Source organism: Platalea leucorodia (assembly GCF_965183815.1).
Source record: "Platalea leucorodia genome assembly, chromosome: 1".
NCBI classification, from domain to species: Eukaryota; Metazoa; Chordata; class Aves; order Pelecaniformes; family Threskiornithidae; genus Platalea; species Platalea leucorodia.
In genome coordinates, this window is record NC_138823.1 from 30,740,438 (window position 1) to 30,760,141 (window position 19,704).

A 19,704-nucleotide genomic window follows, 5' to 3' on the forward strand; every position below is an offset into this window, starting at 1 on the left:
ATGTACAAGATCCACGTGAAGTAGCTGTCTGATCAGTCCTCCTATTCTAAACAAACACAATGCTTAGGGCTATCATGCTGCTTCTTCTCCTAGATGGGCTTTCTGTTTCTACCTGATTTTTTTTTTCCTGATGACATTTGAAGGCTATGGTCTTCATTCATAATTTCCATCTCTTCACTCAGACACGACAGCTCTAATTCGAGCATATTTGGCAAATTTATTTGACTCCTGTATGTTTCCTTGGAGATAAGGATCACTCTTTTGCACCCAGCTTTAGTAAACATGGCCTTCTCACCTGCTGGTGAGAAGGAAAAACACCTCCCCTTGTCTCTATAAAAGCATGGATTATAGCAGGGCTACTATAATCTCATATGCTGTGAAAGTAGTTGATGCCTTTACTAGACTTGTATTCTGACTCAGAATGGCTTTGGTGGTGCCATTCAATCTATCACCTTACCTTGCCTTCATGCAGCTGACTTTATGGCCAAAAAACCATTGTGCCATCTGCCCTGTCCCCTCTCAAAGAGCACTTTCATCAATTACAGATTATTTCATTCATCAGTCAAATCCCTGTTTAAAGCTAAAGGGAGTTTCACTCACATAAGACTTGAGACTCAAGCCTTCCTCATCTACTGAAATGCAACGCTATATTATTGCACCAGTTATTAAAAGACCATGATAAGAATGCTGTGCTTCAGAAAACAGATCTGAGCAAGACAATATGAGTTTTTATAGCATTAAAGAGAATGACAATTAGCTCAGTACAGCTAATGTGACAAATGTTCCCTCTTTACAACGTCACATGTTTTGAGACAGCTGTAGCAATTCATCTTGAGACATGATGCTATTCCCAAAACTTCTGCTTGTAGGAGTCTTTGCAGAACTTGTTTACTTTGGTTTTGCATAAGCAAAATGAATTTGGCCAATGGATCTGTCACTACATAGACTGATCCCAGTTTAAGTCTGTCTAGAAGAGAAGCAGCTTCAGGCAGGAAGATCATTGCAATGCAGCCAAGACAAAATCATGGGCTCTCAGATGTTAATGGAAACCTTGCCTTAAACTACCCCAGAATGAGGATTTCACTCTCTCTCTCAGGTTTAACACTTGTCTCTACAAGGCTTATTTTACAACTGTGAATAAATGTTCACCTACATCCAACAGACAGGCTTCGGAGCACTGCAGTTGCTTCACAGTGTGCTAACGGCAGAAAGCAGGATGCAGGGGTGATGAGCGCAGCACGGAGAGATCCTGCAGTGATGCTGAGCCGCCGGAGTGGGGGCCACATAATTTCCCTTCCTCGCAACTAGTACAGAGAATGGCCAGGGGAAATAGGACAGGACTCAGCCTTTACGGCAGTCTCTGAATGTGGTAATAACTCCTTGGCTACTGGCAGCAAAAGGAATTTTTGAGCAGCCCTCTGGCACAGAGAACCACTTTAAGGAGTGCAAAGATAACCGTACGCCCTTTTACACAAATAATGTCACACACAGCTGTTGTGAATGAATGCCAGGTACAAAGCAAAATGTTTTCTCATGACCATGTATTACATGTCTTCCTTGGTTTTCAATGTGGTGCCTGTATAGTCTCCATTTTTAACAGTTTTTTCCAGTTGCTGTACAATCTTCATGAGATAACCATAAAGAAACTGTTTCCCCTTTAATGTATCCAAGTATATCATTAATGAACCAAGTTCCGTTCATTCAAATGAAACAGAAAACTAGGAGCTCCAAACTTTAAATACAATTAACAACAAAATGCCTGCTTGTGGTATGTATATTCGTTTATTTCATAACACTGCAATGGTGTTCAAAGGCATAACTGAATTACACATTGCCATGAACGCTGAACTTCAGGACAACAGAGTTTCAGCTCTTTTAATCACAAACTAATTTTTCCTTGCTGAGAAATACTCATCTTCTTGATGGCAAAATTTAATTAATGTTGTCTTAGGTTCCTGAGTGTAATATTGGTTGGTATTGTTGCTGTTACAAAGTGAAAAAACTAACATTGATAACATTCTGTATTTCCAATCTTTTACAAAAGAGTGCAGTTCTAAAAGGCCAGAAGAGAAAAATAAACAGGATAGACACATCTACAACAGATAAAATATAAACATGGCCATACACTGTTGAATTTTAGCAGGGGCTGCCTATAATCTTTCACAAACATGAAAATGCATTGTATTATTCATTACTTCAATTTAATTACAGAATCATGAAAGCAAATTAGAAGAGACCTCAAAAAGTCATCCAGTCTATGCCTTGGCCTGTGATGTCTGATCTGGGGATTAGTCTCAATATGTAATCAATCAGCTTTGCAAACTGAAGAATAGACACAATTTTCCTTATATTACTAACAAAAATCTGTCTCAAAAGTGTGACAATGACTATAGGACAACTTCATATTTTAAGTATGGAAACACATGTTAACTATTTGTGCACAAACAGCAGCTGGCCATGGTCCATAACTCCTTTTAATGCAGGATAAATTACCTTGCTTCATCTTTCTCACCCAATGCTATAAACTGCTGTATGACCTATTAATATATTCTGTACCATAATAGGTCTGGGTATTAAATACAGACTATAGCAATTTATAATAAATGAGGTGTCACAGATAGAAAGCAAATTAAAGGAAGTATTAGTTATTAAATAGAGAAAACAATATAACAATTAAAAAGCTGACCATAGCCAGGTTACTTACCTTAGAAAGGGATGTTCTGCTATAAAGGAAAAAAGGCATACAAGATGCAGTCTGCATTTTTTTTTACTTGGCTGAAAATTATTACTGAGCTTAATGGATATTTTTCATGAGGATTGGGCTGACTGATATTAAATGAGGGCAATTACCTTGACGAAGTATTAAGTAAAGAATTTAAAATGCATGATGTCAGGAATTGAGAAAGCGCATTCACAATAATATTAACATGATCATGTTTATAATGTAACATATTTTAATTTCCATTTGAGTTATTTCCTGATTTTTTTAGAGATAATGAGCACTATCAGCTGCAAGTAAAGTCAATAACATCATAATTATAATTTCTGAAAGTCTGATTCTTTACCTATACCAGAGAATTTACTCCGCGGTTAATTCCACAACCAGCATTGCAACCCACTGTGTTTGCACCACCTAATAATCCCAGTACTACAACAGAGTTCATGGATAAGCACAGGACATATTGAACTAAGTTTAACAAAAAATTTCTAAATAGTGTCCCCTATTTATTAGCAATGCTTCAATAGCAGAGAGCTGTAGTGATGTCTACTGGTAGTTTTATACTTTCCTAAGATATACTTACAAAATATTTAAAGCGTGACACTAAGTCGTTTATCCCACATTATTAAATCTGAACAATCTATATCAAATCAATGTACAAAGTATATTTCTGAAAGACCATACTTGCTGCAATTTTTATTTATAATCCCTGATTCACAAAGGGTGTCCTAATCATTCATGCAAATTAGCAGTTGTAATCAGTGGTGTAACTTGAGAAATGAACTTGTTTTATAAATTACACAAAATGAAATGGAAAACCCAATCCTGAGCTCATAAATGTCAAGTGTAATTTTGTTGCATGTCAGGCAAAACTACACATTCTATGTACGTAAAGAATTTACCATTAACATAATCCACTTTTGTGGTTGCAGAAAATGCAATGACATTCAGTACTAATAAATAAATACATTAAAAAATACAGTTATATTAAATTTAGTTTCTGCAGTGGGCCAGATCTAGCACAGGAGTAAATCAATAGAACTCTATAGAAGCTAAACTATTTCTGACAGTTTGCTCTGGATCTGGCCCTCTATGTCTTACTGAAATAATTTTTTTAAATGATTAAGTAAAGTACTGCACATATAAGGCATTGATTTTTATCATTGATTTTGTGCTGGCATTTGAGCCAAGCCTCAAAAAGCTTGAGCGTTTTATGTATTTACAGCTGTCTGTTGGCAAGGAATAATTCATTCACTCCAAATGAAACATGCTCCTGAAGCTTGTAAAAACAGCATTTTTCTAGACTAGATTTACAAACAGCTTCTTCAAATAAAAAGTTAGAAAATGTACTTTAAATCACTGAAACAAAAGCAGAACTCTGTTTCTTGATTTTTTTTTGGCTTGTCAAACAAATAAGACAGATATAGATTATATTTTCTTCCCAAGAGAGCTGTTCCATCGGCAGAGAGCAAAGATCAATGATGAATCATCATCTCATAACAAAATATTTCCAGTGACAAAATGAAGAGTATTGTTTAGTATTTTTGGTTAAATATGTATGTAGGAAAATTTTGGTTGCCTGTCACTGTATTTTTTCCTAACCAGACAAATCCATCCATCATTTCACAGGGAGAGCAGTGTTTCCTTTCTGGCTGATCAGAGGCAATTTCAGACACAGGTCCAGCATGAGCAGAACCTACCTCTGATTCATTTCAAAGCCTCTCTTGTGTCACGTTCTAACACAATAAAAAGCTATTACCTATATATAAGAGAATATGACCCTCACAGAGACCACCGCCTATTCATTTAAACCACTCAGCTCCCCCAGGTCTCAACTGGTTAATGTCCTATTCCAGAAGAAAAAAGTTTTTTCCCCTCTCTTTCAGAACTTGCATCCACCGATGCTAAAGTAGAGAATACTGCTCACTACAAGGGCTTTGCCAAAAAGGAAAGGATGAATGGTAAAGACAGTTATTCCACACTTTCCAGCTACATATTGTCTCTTTCTACCAGTCTGAATGGCCTTTGGCTGAGTGTAACATCCAGAACAGATTGTAGGTTTACTAGTATTGGGGGCTACATTTTCAACATATCTATAGACAACTTTGTGACAGTGGTTGAAAACACAGCTGCTAAAATATTTGCTTTTAAGTCAAAGTGACAGATAACTCAATACATGAATCACCAAAAATAATTTTGATGATCGAGGGGTTTATTCCCATTTCAATGCTGGAAAAAACCAAAGCAGAGAAGGCACAATTCAAAAGCATTAGAAAAATTAGACTGAGTTGCAAACCTAGTTCTGTCCATGGTGAAAACTAATGGTATTTAGGAAACATGAATGGGGTTTGCATTCAAGTTTTAGAATGATTGAAAACTCCAGCAAATCAGCTTTAAAGGCACTGTTTACAGAAACTCTCACAGATAAAATCACTGAACACAAATCTCAGATTCCTCTGCCAGGTGTCTCTTCATTGATGAAGCAACTAAGCAGTAACCGTTGGAACCACATGACAAGGACCTCTTGTGCACTATTTCATAAAAATTGAGAGAACAATAGAGAATGTTTATACCACATTTCTGCCACCCATAGGTTTTATTAATCCCATACTTATGTTATTATTCAGTAGCCTGAAAGTTTTTTCTGTTCAATAAACAATGGCATTTGACACACCTCGTATTTCTCAACCAACTCACAGATGCAGACTCTTTCAGTTTAACATGCTGATATTATGATCTCAGAAATGTTCAGAAAAGACTGACTACAGCCACATTTTGGCAACAACCTTGCCTTTTTTAGGACTGAAGAGAGGTCAGGAAAAGCTGAGAAGCAGGTCGGCAGATACCTCTATTTTGACCGTCCAAACTGTTAGATATTTCACTAAGCCCAGTTTCCTCAAGCCCCAAAAGTGCATTTGAAAGAAGCTGAATAAAACTTGGTGTGAAAATGTCTAGTCATTACATTTTCCTGTTCACACATTCACAAAGCTTCAAGTTTCAAATTTTGTCCTTTCTTTGATTGTTTTCATGGATGTTACAAAATCATCTCAAAGATCTGAATTTATCAGTCTCAAAACAGCTCCAGCAGTGTGGGCATTCCCTAATAAAGTGTAAGGAATTCATCTTAATACTGTTTCTTGCTGCACAGCTCCTCTTTTATAATTGCGGTTTCATTATGATACTTTACATCAACAAGAAGGTATGTGGTTCCAACTAACAAACTAATTTGAATAACAAGAACAAAGAGGCTCAGAATGACTACGTGATATGCTTACACCACAAGGTCAACAGCAAAACCAGATCCTACCTACTGTACCATCTTATACTTTATCCATGAGATGACAGCTGAGGCTCAGGTGCCATGCATGTACTTTCAGGTTTTATCCCTTGTATATATTCATTCTCCTTCTGGCCCCTTACTTTCATACTGAAAAGATGAGTTTCAGAGAGATTAAGCTAAGTAGCATATATTAACTATGGCTCATTACACATACCAATGGAAAAAAATAATATTGGTTCTAAAACACAGAAGAGAAAAAAAAAGTGTTACAAGAATGACTTTTTCAACATATGGATGTTTTTCTCTTTATGAAAAGAGAAAAAGCCCGTATTTTTTTTCTCAAAAGATCTAATCCTACAGTTAAAATTGCATCTTGCATGGCATGATCCTTTAACCCATCTCAGCCATACTGGCTCCAAAGCATACTTCTCAAACCAAATTGCAATTCTTGATCCAAAGCAGAACAATTGGAAAAATGGTGTTTTGACAGCTGAACATCTGATGACTCTATCGCTTGAACCCTTCTGTTATTTAACCCTTCTCAAGATTTAACATAGTAACATGCTCTATTGTATCTCTAATAATCAATCTAAAAATTGGGTTATCAAATAGTGGCACATTTATAGCACATCCTTTACATTTAAGACCTCAGCAAGCCTAATTAATGTCAAAATTTCTAGGATCTATTAATAAACTCTCTTTTGCTAAGTAGGGCCTACATCAGTCTACGTAAAATGTCTGATTGATTATAATCAATACACTATTCAAGGCACAAGACAGATTTTTCTGCAGTAGTAACATAAAATGGCTAAAAAATATGCAAGCTTGTGCCCACCACCCTCCATCAGAAACAACTGACTTTCTAACTATTCTTTCGCTATGAATAATGCATTCTTCTAAATCCTCTCAAAATGCAAAGGAGAGGCTCTAGAGCTAAATAGCTTTCACTGAAAAGATGGTTTCCAAGTTTATAGCTTCTGTGCTCAGGTTTCATGTGCATCACATTTTCCCCCACCCTCCACATACAGTATACATGTGCATTACCTCAACATTTTCAAAGCTCCATTAGTCATTCTGCAATAAGACTGAAATGGTCCTCCCAGTATAGAACTAATCAGCATATTTCCCGCAACTTGTCACTAAAAGGAAGCAAACCCCATTACATATGCTATGAACAAGTTATGAGCATAGAACCACATAAACAATTCTCCATTGATTTAATGGAGACATCCTACCAATTTATACCAGCTGTGAATATTGGTCACTATGTTTAAAAATGTCCAGGCCGCAATATTTTTAAAATTTTAGCTTAACTTCAAAAAACATTAGCTTTGGTAGCCTTCCTGCATTTTCCTATTTGCTGATGGGATTATATGTATTTGATTTTGCAGGATTAGTGAAAAGATTTCAGATATATTAGTAGGTCTGTAGAGGGACACATACAATTGACAAAAGGAGGCTTCCACATGAAATTTAACCTCAAATACTGAAGAGAGGAAAGGAGGAGAGGAGAGGGGAATTATAGTGAAGGTCCAGGCACTAACTGTTTCTGTTGTGCATACCATCCTTCTGTTAGATACTATGCTCCTCTAATCATCCAGTACCTTTGCAGTTTCTACATTTTTTTCTTCTTTCTTACACCATTCTCCTATATATCTGCAGGAGGGAAGACTCCTCAATGTGTCCCACAGGATGTGACTGTGCTCTCATTGGCGGTCAAAGGCTGGAGCCCATCAGTGAAATTAACTGGATTCTTTCGTGTAGCTCAAAGACAGTTAACTGTAGTGCATGTATGTAGAAGAAATTAGCCATAATAAGTGGACAATTTACATCAACAGGAAAATTATTTTCATATTCTCAGCTTTCTGAGATATCCCGTATCTGTACTCCAATGATTTTTTACTTCTGTGCTTTTAAACAAATATGAAAGAAAAGTAAACTAATGCCAATGTTCATTTTCAAAGAGCAATCAATATCACCTTCAGCCCTAATGATCATAGGAAAGAAACTAATAGGGAAGTCCCCACTTGATGAATTAATTAGTATATGTTTAGTAAAAGAAACAGGTGTTGCTGGACCAATCTCCTGTTTTTCAGCAAATGCCGTTCATTTCAGTTCAATGGACAAGGAAATTCTCTTTATGCTGTAACTTGCTACGGAAAAACTGTCACCCACAGCCCAAAACACTGAACATCTGCAAGGGGTTTAGGGAGCACTTGTTTAGACGGGAGATTTTACAGAGGACTGAACTGAAAAGAGAAGTTTGAGCTGTGGGTTTGAGGCCACACTAACCCAGCACTGAGTTTGACTTAATAAACCATACCAGTCTTCTGAAAGTCACATAAACACTACAACATCTTAGAGACATTGAAGCTGGTGTGGGCAGAGAGACTGCACATGTGTCTATGCTGTAGATGTATCTTCAGAAACAAAGCCTAAGGAAAAGATTTTGGGGAAAAATGTTGCCTAAAAGGAGACTAGAAACTGAGTGACAAAGCCCTCTCCCATTGCCTGCCTTCTCCTGTGTACAAGAAAATTTCTCATTGTTCATTTTTCTAAATAAATGTGACTGCATAAAAATAATCAGTTCCATTAAGAATATTATCTAAATCCAGAAAGAACCTATGTAACTCCAAATATTCAAATAAATTTTTTGTAATATGCTTTTGAAAATTAGTGATTTAGATTATAACCCTTTTCTATACACTATACACACAATATCACCACAATCCAAAATACTCTGATTTATAAACAGTTTTTATAGTGAGATGGGGAAAATTCCTTGTGTTGGGATTTGGCAAAGGACAAGAGTTTTATATTAATAAAAAGTCAGATGATGGCAACATTCCTCCAAGTCTTTATGGAAAAAAAAAATTACAGCATTCTGGCTTTTTTTTTTTTTTTTGCAACAAGATTTCATTTTAAACTGCACCCTAAATGTTACAAAATTTTGGCTATGCCTGACATACAATTTTGGATGCCAAAAAGTGGCGATTGTAGATGTCCTTCTATAGCAGCCAGTTGAACCTAGAAGCGCAAAAAATCTTACCAGCTAGTTAAGTCTGACTTTAGTAATTGGATGAGAATCTGACTACAGAAAACATCAATACTGATTTACAAGAAATTATGCTTTATCTTATTTGGTACTACAGCAATTTTCAACATGGTATTGCAGAATAAGATAAGGGAATTTTCTCCCAAGACACAACACTTGCATTTCAACTGCACAGTAATTTTTGTCCACAAAATATCTATATATTATTCCTAGAAAAACTGGTGAGTTGCAAGATGCAACCATATTTAATTATGTGATCATGTAAAGCATAAAATTACAATATGAACCTTAAAAGATGAGCATGTTTGGCATTTGGCAGAAGTCCTACGTCAGAGGAGTGAGTTCCTGCACAACGAAGTGGAATCCCAACAAAAGCCAAAAGCCACATCACTCCCTGCCCCACCACAGACCTTGCATGCTTTGCACCACCTAGATGGAGATTAAACAAGCAAATGAAACTATGTGTTTAAGCCAGACTACTAGCTCATTCAATATCTTTCCATGAATTCATATCAACTAACATTTGTTGTTGTGTACAACTAAACACGTTGTTTCACTGAAAGAAAATTATTTCTTTTAGTCTTGCCTTTGAAAAGAACTATCTTCCTTTTTAATGATTCAGTTGTGGTCTAATACACAGTGCTGGAAAAATCTAAATTGACTCTCTGTGTTGTAAATAAACAGAAATTTACGTCTTGTCTTACACCATATATCACACAAGATAAGATCATGTAAGATATAGGATATCTTATATATATATATCCTCTATGGTAAATGAAGGAACAACTTCAGCAGCTTCTCATAGACTCTCTTTAACTGTTGGGACACAACTAATTCCATGAAAGTCAGCTCATTTGAAAATCAAAATTAGCCGCATCTCTTTTAAAATTTTGCCTACAAAATGGCTGTAGGATTTTTCTGAAGATTTCACTGTGATAATTTCACTATTTGTTAACTTGACTTTGATGCCTCTTTCTGCTCCATCTTCTTTGAAATATGCTGTTATTACTCTATTAATAAAGACCTATTTTTTTTTTCCTTTTTTTTTTTTTAGGTTGATCTGTGTTAAAAGTGTTGAGAAACATAGTAGCATAAGAAAAATCTCCAAGTGAGAGAACTATTTGGGGACTTATAAAAAGGATACAAGGACAATGATACCATATCTCAAGTATAACAGAAGGCTTATATACAAAATATATAGCATGAGAGAAAAATTACTAACAGTGAGAAAGAATATTTTTAAATAGATAAGGATATTTTCACTAATTATCTTTTCAATATACTGCTGGTGAGAGGCTGTGACTGAACGAGTTCCAAGAGGTAATGCATGCAAATACTTTAGATGATTTCACATTGAAAAGAATTTAAATATTTACACTGTGTGCATTATTTTGAAATAATAATTGTTATTATTGAATACACACTCTGCTGCAGAATCCCGAGCACTCATAGTGGGTTGCAAGCTGCATATAAATCATGTGGTTTTGAGGTTGGAGCTCACCCTCTATTTTTTTAATAAGCTGCTAGTCTTGTTTCATGGCTGGGTTCCTATGCACTTTGGCAACACAAATCAATAATAGTTTTCTTACATTATCATTACTTAAATGATGATTTGTAAAGCATAAAGACTTTAAAATTCTTAGATGAAATTTGACTAATAAAGTAAGTCCTTAAAGAAATGTTACTGTTCTAAACGAAAATAGGTGAACACATATGGGAAGCTGAAGTTCACAAAAAACAGAGGACTTCCTCTCAGAGTTTCTGCTGGGGTACAGATATGACCAAGCTTGAGTGGTCTGCTCTGTTTATTAAAGCATTCTTTTGCTTTACAATCTTACTGTTTTACTTCCACATACAACGATGCAAATAGAAAATATGGGAAACTTTCAAATTTATAGCTTCAATAAGAAGCTACAAGGCAATGCTCCAAAACAATTTTCATAAATGGCTTTTTACGTTATCATTGTTACATATTTCATAATGAAATTTCAAATATATGTGTCTAGACATGTAATCTCCCTCAATATAGTAAATATAGATTGTACACATATACATTCAAAAAACACTGTATTGAAAAAATTTAAGTAGGTTGGCAAAGTAAAGGAATACAAAGTTCGGAAGTGCCAGAACTTAGGAAATTACAAAATCCTATCATTTGAAATTACTTCAGAAGTTTGATCTGAGCTGCAATACTAATCTAATAATGTATTCCTACTTCATCATCTTGCAAATGTGTTGCAAATGAATATTTATTCATTTATTAATTTTTTAAAAATGTGTTTCTTTAACCATACTTTCTACAGTATATTTTAAGGTTTAGTTCTTCTGTAGAATATGAAGTTGCTGTTAATTGATGTGATCATTAAGAGATATTATATTTACTTTGTAAGATAGTGTGATCTGTCCTGATATGTATCTAATTGTACAAGGTATCAATTTCTGTATCAATTTATTAATATTGATAAACTATAAAATAAACTATAAATAAACTATAGGCCAGTATAGTTTATTCTTGCATTATTATTCTGGTATTTTATATATTCTACTAGAAAGTAGCCTCTTGTGAGAATACCATTTTTTTCTTATTCTTGACTACCAGCAGAAACAGAATAATGAGCTAGCTGGACCTTGAGTTTGACCCACTGCATCAGCTCTTTTTCACTTTTATTATACCAGAAAAAATATATATACCAACTCATTTACTAGGAAAAAAAACATTGCATTTTTTATATTAAATCAGATTTTTATTATGCTATCTTCAGAACCCCTGATTCAACAGGTACCAGACTGTTCTATTGAGTTAATACCCTGTTCCACACTTATATCAGAAACACAGCCTATTGTATTGAAAGCAGAAGCCTGATCTTGCTCCCAATGAAATCAATAGCGAAGTTGTTATAGACTTAATTACAAGATGGTCAGTATCCTTAGATATACTTACATAGGTACACCTTCTACATATCATAGTACGCTCTGTACTATTCAAAAGACACGAGACTGGGAAAGATAGACTTTTATGAGAGAATATCGTGCACAATTTCTCATCTTTAATATAAAAAATCAAAACAAGAAATTACGTCCTCAGATAAAACTCCTGCAGCACAATTGAAATGGACTCATGTTCAAAGTGTTGCAAAACTGCAAGTAAGAGCAGTACCTGACTCCCAGTTTCTATGTGAGATCCATCTTGCTACAAGCTACACATAGAAAGCTACACATTTTATGTTCAAAGTGTACCTGGTATGCCTTGTCCTTGGCATATTTACTTAAAATATCTTTCATATATGAAGTATCTTATTGATGGTGATGGCAGCCTTCGTTCAGCCTTGTTTTCACCACAGTTCTGTTTTCTAGGCCAAATAGAGATTGCCATCATATACAGTTATCTACATTCTACACACATTAAATTTTCCATAAAGATCCTGAGGTCAGGCCTTTAACCCTGTATTTAGTAGAGATGGCCAGAATTCTCTTGACTTTCAAAAGCACTTATGCTTGTTGCTCTGTGTGAGCAGCAGTTAACAGGTGAGTATCATATTTTGGAAATCTTGCTTTCAATTTCACAGATGAAGTCTAATACCAGAAGACTCATGTAATTTATTTCAAAACTTACATGTTACATGTAGCATCCAATACCATGAGATATATTTTATAACACCTTCCAGAGGTCACAAAGTATTAATTTGAAAGAGGCAGGTTATAACCATATGTATAGAGCACTACCCTTTCAGGAAAGGATCAAAGCTTTCCAAGTTTTCATTAGTAAGTTCCTAGCTTCAAAGGTGCCAACTCTATTACTCCACTTCTATAAAGATACTTTACTGATGCACTGCAAGGCTGTAAAACATAATAGCAAACAGCTGGTCATAAAAGAAATTGATGATTATGGATTATACTGTAGTTACATTTCGAAGTGAAATGGCAATTTCTATATGAAATTATTTTCTTGCACTCTGAAGGAGAAGATAAAAGTTGCAAAGCAAACTACAAAGCTAAAATATATAATATTTGTGGCAGAGATGATAGGGTGGTAGGAGTGAGAAAAGGCAAAGGATTTGGGTCAGTCCAAGGAAGTCATCATCACTCCACCCCTGATTTGAAAAATATTTGCTTCAGATCTGTTTCCACAGCTCCTTCTTTATCTTACTTGTGTGGGCACTACATCTTACTGACCTCGCCAACACCAGGGGCTTCAAAATATTTACTTACAGGAGCAAGAAAATCAGATTTCTTCCCTTTGCAAATGACTCTAAATTCTGAAGCATGGGATGCATTGCATTGCATTTCAACAGCAGCTGAGGGCGAGTTTCAAATTGCATAACTTCTGTTGTATTGTCAGCTAAAGTTGCCTAAAGCTAAGGTAGGCTTCCCTTAATTGACCTTAAATGACATTTAAGGCCGGAAAACACAGTCTAAATCTCAAAGACGTATGCAGATTGCCTGCACCAGTGCTACCTTCCTTAAAAAAGATAGGCCCCACCTCAGACCATAAGTTCCTGAAAGCCCAGGGAAGTCTTCTGTGAACCTTTCCCCTTTAGGGAGATCCCTGCCTAGGGGAGGGATGTGCCGAAAGCAGTTTCCAGGTTCAAGCAGGGGGATAGCCATGCTGTCTGCCAAGCATCTCCTGGTGCACACAGGAGCTCCTGTTCATCCTGTGGGACAGCCACAGCTCTCAGTACAGTTCTCCAGGGAATCTGGGTACCTCACCGAGTTGTGCCAAAGGGCTCCTTCAAGGTGCCCATTTTTCGTAGAGACTGCCCAGAGACCTGAAGTACCAAGTTCAGGGGCTCTGAGTACCCTGCTGAAATCAGAAGCCTGTATTCAAGTGACTCAAGTAAATTGGGCACAAATAATCAAAAGCTAAACAAACTCTAAGAACAATACATCAGGCAGACTTCAATACCAACTGAAATGTAAAGTTTCTAGTCAGGTAATGAGGCAACAGTCAGTTGCATCAGTTTACAGAGCAACTTTTAAGAAAATGTAAAATTAAGTTCTCCTAAATGTTAGTAAAATTTAACATATTCTTAAACATAAAATCCCTGAAAGAAGTAATTGTTTTCTTGCAGTTTCATGTACTGTACTTTTATTTAATAGCATGTTTGCATTGGACCTATTGTATTTAGATGTGCATAATACCTAACGATTTTGTTTACAGTACTTTTTTTAAAAGTCTTTTTAGGATATAAAATTTATTTCAGCCTTTTGGACCTGATCATTCTGCTCTGGACCCATTCCACCAGCATCTGTAATGAATACCTCTTCCCTCCAGAATCTGTTGAAATCTAACACCTTTCTTCACTCAATTACCATAATTGATTATAGTACATAATAAGCAATTGGGAATTCTTAGTATTTGCCATTTAAAGAATTAAGTCTGCAAATTGGCAATTGGGCTTTGTTTTGTATTGGCTCAGTGGCTACCCTTTGGCTTTTTTGTATCAGGCAGATTGCTCTAGGGGAGCCATAGGACCAATTTAAGCTCTTAGATTTAGGAAATACCTTCTTAGAAAGACCAATTACTGGATCTACCCTTTCTATTAACACTCCCAAATCAACCCTGTCAGGTAAAAGGGATTCCTGGTGGGAACGGCTGTGAGGAAGCAGGTACATATAAGGAATGAAAAGAGGTGTGGCCAAAGAGTCCTCTTAATCCAAGCAGTCGTCCACCTTCACAGTGGCTGGCCTTCCAGCTGGGAAGAAAGGTCAGACACCGGGACCAAGCCAAGTGCTGGAGCAGCACTGGGTAGCAGGGTCCCTATTTCTTGTCTGTCTGACAGTCACTCTGCACAGCAAAAACTCAGACTGCATTTTTTACTCTGGTAGAAGTATTTGGCCTACAAAGCTGAATAATATGCTGTAAATTTCAAACTAACTGAAAGAATTAGGAATAGTTTATAATTTATACTCTTACTACGATGATGAGGAGTAAGAAGGACCCCTGGAAGTAAAGCTTTGAAAGAAGGGAAAGTAAAAAATAAATAATAGAGACTAGTAGAAAGTCTGCTTCTGGATCCAGATGAATAAAACTGAAACACAGAGTCATGTGCATGCTGATTTAAAGGGCTCACCTTGGGTATAAAAGGAATGAGAAACCTAATTTTTTTTTTTTGTCTCAGTCATGAAGTATGAAAACATTCCTTACTTTCATAGTTAAAGATGGACGTCTACTTTACTAGGAGGAAAATAACCCTACTTCAAGAATCAGTTACATTAATAGTGTCATAATTTGTGAGAAGAGGGCTATATTTTGTGGTTTGCAAGACTTTAATTTTTCTGGTTTCATTCTTTAATAAAAAATGGAAATGAGTGGTGAAATATATATAGTGCTGACGAAAGCTAAGGTGGTGGAGAGGGGCCTGAGCCCGAGGGGAAGGTGAGGAGAAGCAGGGACTGCAAACATCCCCATTGTCTGGAGCCTTAACTGAACCGCTGGGGATTTTTTTCTCCATTTCTATTGCTGCCCCTCCTCCTTCTCTTTCTACTCCTCTCCCCTCTTCCATCCCTCTCCTATTGCTTCCTTTTCTTTCATCCTTCTGAGCTGTGCCGACGCCAGGGGAGAGGTCCAGAGCAGGAGGGAAGGTCCAGCAAGTCTGAAATAAAAAAAACATTACAAATAAAAGATAAAAAGGATCCAGAAATTCAAATGAACACACCCAACATTTTAAAATATACTTTCCTCTGTTTGTCACTGCAGACCAGTGTGACATGGGTCTCTATGGCAGGGCTGATTTTGATCTTAAAAGATCTGAAAGTGAAAAGTAGCTAGTCTCATTCCAATTACGATGAATATTTACAACATTCGTTAATATTTGTGATCAAGCATCAAGAATTTCTGAACCCATTTTAAAACTTCTGAGATGAAATGTCACGCTATATAAGAAGTTAATTTGTGCATCAAATAAAAAAAAAAATGTGGCATTCCTGAAATAACTTATTTCCTTAAACTAATCTGTAATTATTTTTCTTGTAATCTCCCCTTTCACAAGCATGTCCCTGAACACGTATTCCCCATTCCCTGAACCACCTACTCACCCAGAGCAACCAACAGCGTTAGACCCAGCGACATCAAATAGCAGAGTTTGGCTTATATGCCCTACTTTCATTGAGAAATTCAGTTGTGCTCATCTGTATCCTGACAACCTATGGTCATGAGACCTTTATATTCCTGTGACAACACTGTGCTCCTATCTCTGAGCCGAGACGCAGGAGTGAAAAAGGAAACGTTATGGTGCATAAATGAAACAGGGAAAAGAGGCGAAAACTTCATGAAGTCAGCAAAGGGCTTTATCCTTGTAAATCTGTTTTATGTGAATACTGCTCAGACAATGCATTTTTGAGGGACAGTACAAAAACCTAAAGTAGAAATACAGATACACTGCAAGGCACAAAGATGAAGACCAAGAGGTGGTGATGTGTATAACACGACACTGTAGCTGCAGCTAACAGTTTATGGTCCCCGAAGCATATTACTGCGCTTATTTGAAACAGTTATTTCAAAGTGCTGAGAACTCCAACATTTTAACCCCTCTTCCCAATTCTGACAAGTCTGTAAGATTTCCGAATCTGTACAAACCATTATAATGCAGCTGTTAGAGCTCACAGCTGCATCTTACTTTATCATGGTAGTAACACTATGGTATTTGGGCAATTAATTCACTGTGCTGAGTTTTTGTGCTTATTCCTATTATACCAAACGGTTCATTTCTAATTTGGATTCAGCTTTTGTTCAGTTTCATACTATGCTGTCAGTGAAAAACATGGCCTATGTAAGCAGCTTAACGACATTTGCACAGGCACTCAGCTAAAGCCACTCTGAGAATAACACAAACCCTATGGTGGAAACATGTGCACTATGTTCACATATTTCAGTACCTATACAAAATCTTAGAGAAAGCCCAAACACATATTGAAAGAAATAGCAGAATTCATAATTTGTGGAAAAAGGGAATGATATCATAGCATACTGGGCAGTGGCACAAGTTGGCCGGTGCTTTTGCATCCTGCTACTCACAATGAAATGGGACAGATCTAAAGCAAGTCACTGAAATAAACTTTGTCTAAGAGCTGATTTACACAAAGGTTAACACTCAGCCTTATAAAATTCCAATCTATCTTCTCTAGAAAATTACCTGAGATGGGGAAAAATAAATCTATCTGGATATTCAAAAATACAGGTTTTGCTTGAATCTTTTATAATAAGCATGTATGTGAGGATATTAGTGGCATGCTGTCAATAGCTAAATATTTAGCCTACATTGCTTGGATCACCTTAGTTCACAAACTACTGGTTTTGCTTTTTTATGTTTTAAAAAGCCTTCTTCAGAGCCATCTAGAACTCTCAAATTCAGGTCTTCTGCCATTTGTTGATCTACTAATGTTTTTTTGACACTGTGACAATATATCTACATTAATTTACATATGCAAAGTGCAAGTAGCTGATTCCATTGCCACGCACATAATCCTTATCTTTCAATTATTTTCAAAGGTTTTTCAAGTAAGGTCCATGATTGTACCCAATAGCTCAAGTACCTGGATTTTAGAATAGGACTCTGTGAGAAGAACTCATTGAAGGATCAGGTTGTAGGATTACATTATAAACAGTCAGAAAACTGTGTGAAGCAATGGAAAAAAAGGTGTGGAATCTTGGGCCCAACAGATATCTTTGGGAATTTTGTCATAGTCCAGAACTGATTCAAAGTGTTTAGAAAGACATTTTCATTTCTGTAAAAAAATTTACTGCAGAATTTGAAAAGAAATTCAAGTAAAAACTTAAGGCCATGAAGATTCTGGTGGCCAAAAAATAAGTTTTCAACCAAATATTTCATTAAGAAATCAGTATTTCGACAGATGGGAGGAAAAAAAAATAAGGCAAGAGATTCATCTCCTCTAACTTTATCCACCAAAAAGTTAGGAATCTAGTTTAAATGTCTCATGTAGGTTCTCTCTCATCAGTGAAAAGAGAGAGGCATTTTAGGAAGGTTGTGCATCTCAGCTATCCGTAGATGCCTCTCTTGGGATGTAATCTGTAATTGTCTGGAGGTGTCTATATATCTCCATTGACTACAAAGCCTTGAGCAACTGTGTTAGACTTCAATGACTAACTTTTAGATGGCTAAAATGATGACTAGCTCAGCTCTGAAAACCTATTTTTTAAACAGCAAGGTTAAGTGAGATGAATCGAGCCTTTTGAGTGAATCACTTTATCAAAAATCTACAGAAAAAAATGTTTTGACAGGAAATTTTGACCAGCATATGTATCACTGATCTTAATAGGACCAGGGTTTAATTCTGCACCTTTCTATTTCTACATCACCCACCAGAGCAGGGCACATGCTGATGAATGGTAACACAGTATACTTTTCTCATAAAACAATAAACAATAAAAATAGCATCAATATCCTGATGAACTATCCCCCTAAAGCAAAAGTGACATAACATCAAAATGTAAATGTAGTTTCTCTTTTCATTGTGCATAATGTACACTAATTGTCTACAACTTACAAGTGCACAACTAGAAGATGCTAACCTCTTCAGAGCCAGTCTTGCAGTTGTCCCATTTACAGAACTCCCATTTAACTGGAAGTTGTATATGCAGGAAGAAAATATAATTACACCCTTCTTCTTCTGCAGTTTGAAAAAAAAAAAAAAGTGGATGTGAATTTATACAGTAGAGAGTACATTAGATAACTGACCTACTGTGCAACATCTCAAGCATTGGGTTTTACCCTGTGAAATCAGTGGCAAATACAAGATGAGAAATGGGATAATAGCACTGATATTTTTGTTACTTAGAACACAGTATAACTAGTCCCTTTTATAGGTACCCAAACAGGAAGTTTTGTTTTAATTATAACTTCAGGGTGTCTGATTCATAGACACCGCATGAGAGTTTGCACAGCACATTTTTTAATGTTACATAACTTCTATCCTAATATTTATTGGGTGAAGGATCTTTTGATAAAATATTGTAACTATATAGAATTCCTTGTCTTTTATAAAAAGTAACCGTGCATTATGGATCAAGCTCAGAATCATGATGGTACAATTACTAAAAGCAAAGTGTTTCATTGTAAAAAGTCAGTGAGTTACTGTAACTCCCTCTACCCACAAGAAGAGCTGTTAGCATTCAGTAACCCTTGAGAGCAGGCCGGTGTGCAAAAATGCTCAAAACTATCTTTGTTACATTCATGCATTTTAATTTTTTGCATTTTATTCATTCATATTGTTCTAATAAAGAGGATGCCTAGGATAGTCCAAACATTTTAGTACGTCTGAACTCCATTATAACACAACCAGAAAAAAGGACCAGCATTGTCAACACCATGCAAATATAATTCTTTGAGACTGAAACTCCAATTCTTAAGTCAGCCTAAAAATACTGCATGCAAGGTATACATGTGCAGTGCCTCTTCCAAATCATAAAGTTACCACTATTTAACAAGGTGTGTCTTGTATCTATTTGGCATAGATGCTGTTCAGCTTCTATGCAAAACTCTCAGCAAAAACAGAGATGCCTTTTTACTGAATGAACTGTGCTAGTGCAGTGTTTTTCTACAGAACAAATTTAGCCTTGCTTCAGTCAGGTGAAGAATCCCATTAATATTTGATTTGTGCCAGATAGCCCCTTTTTGTTGACCCTGCACAACA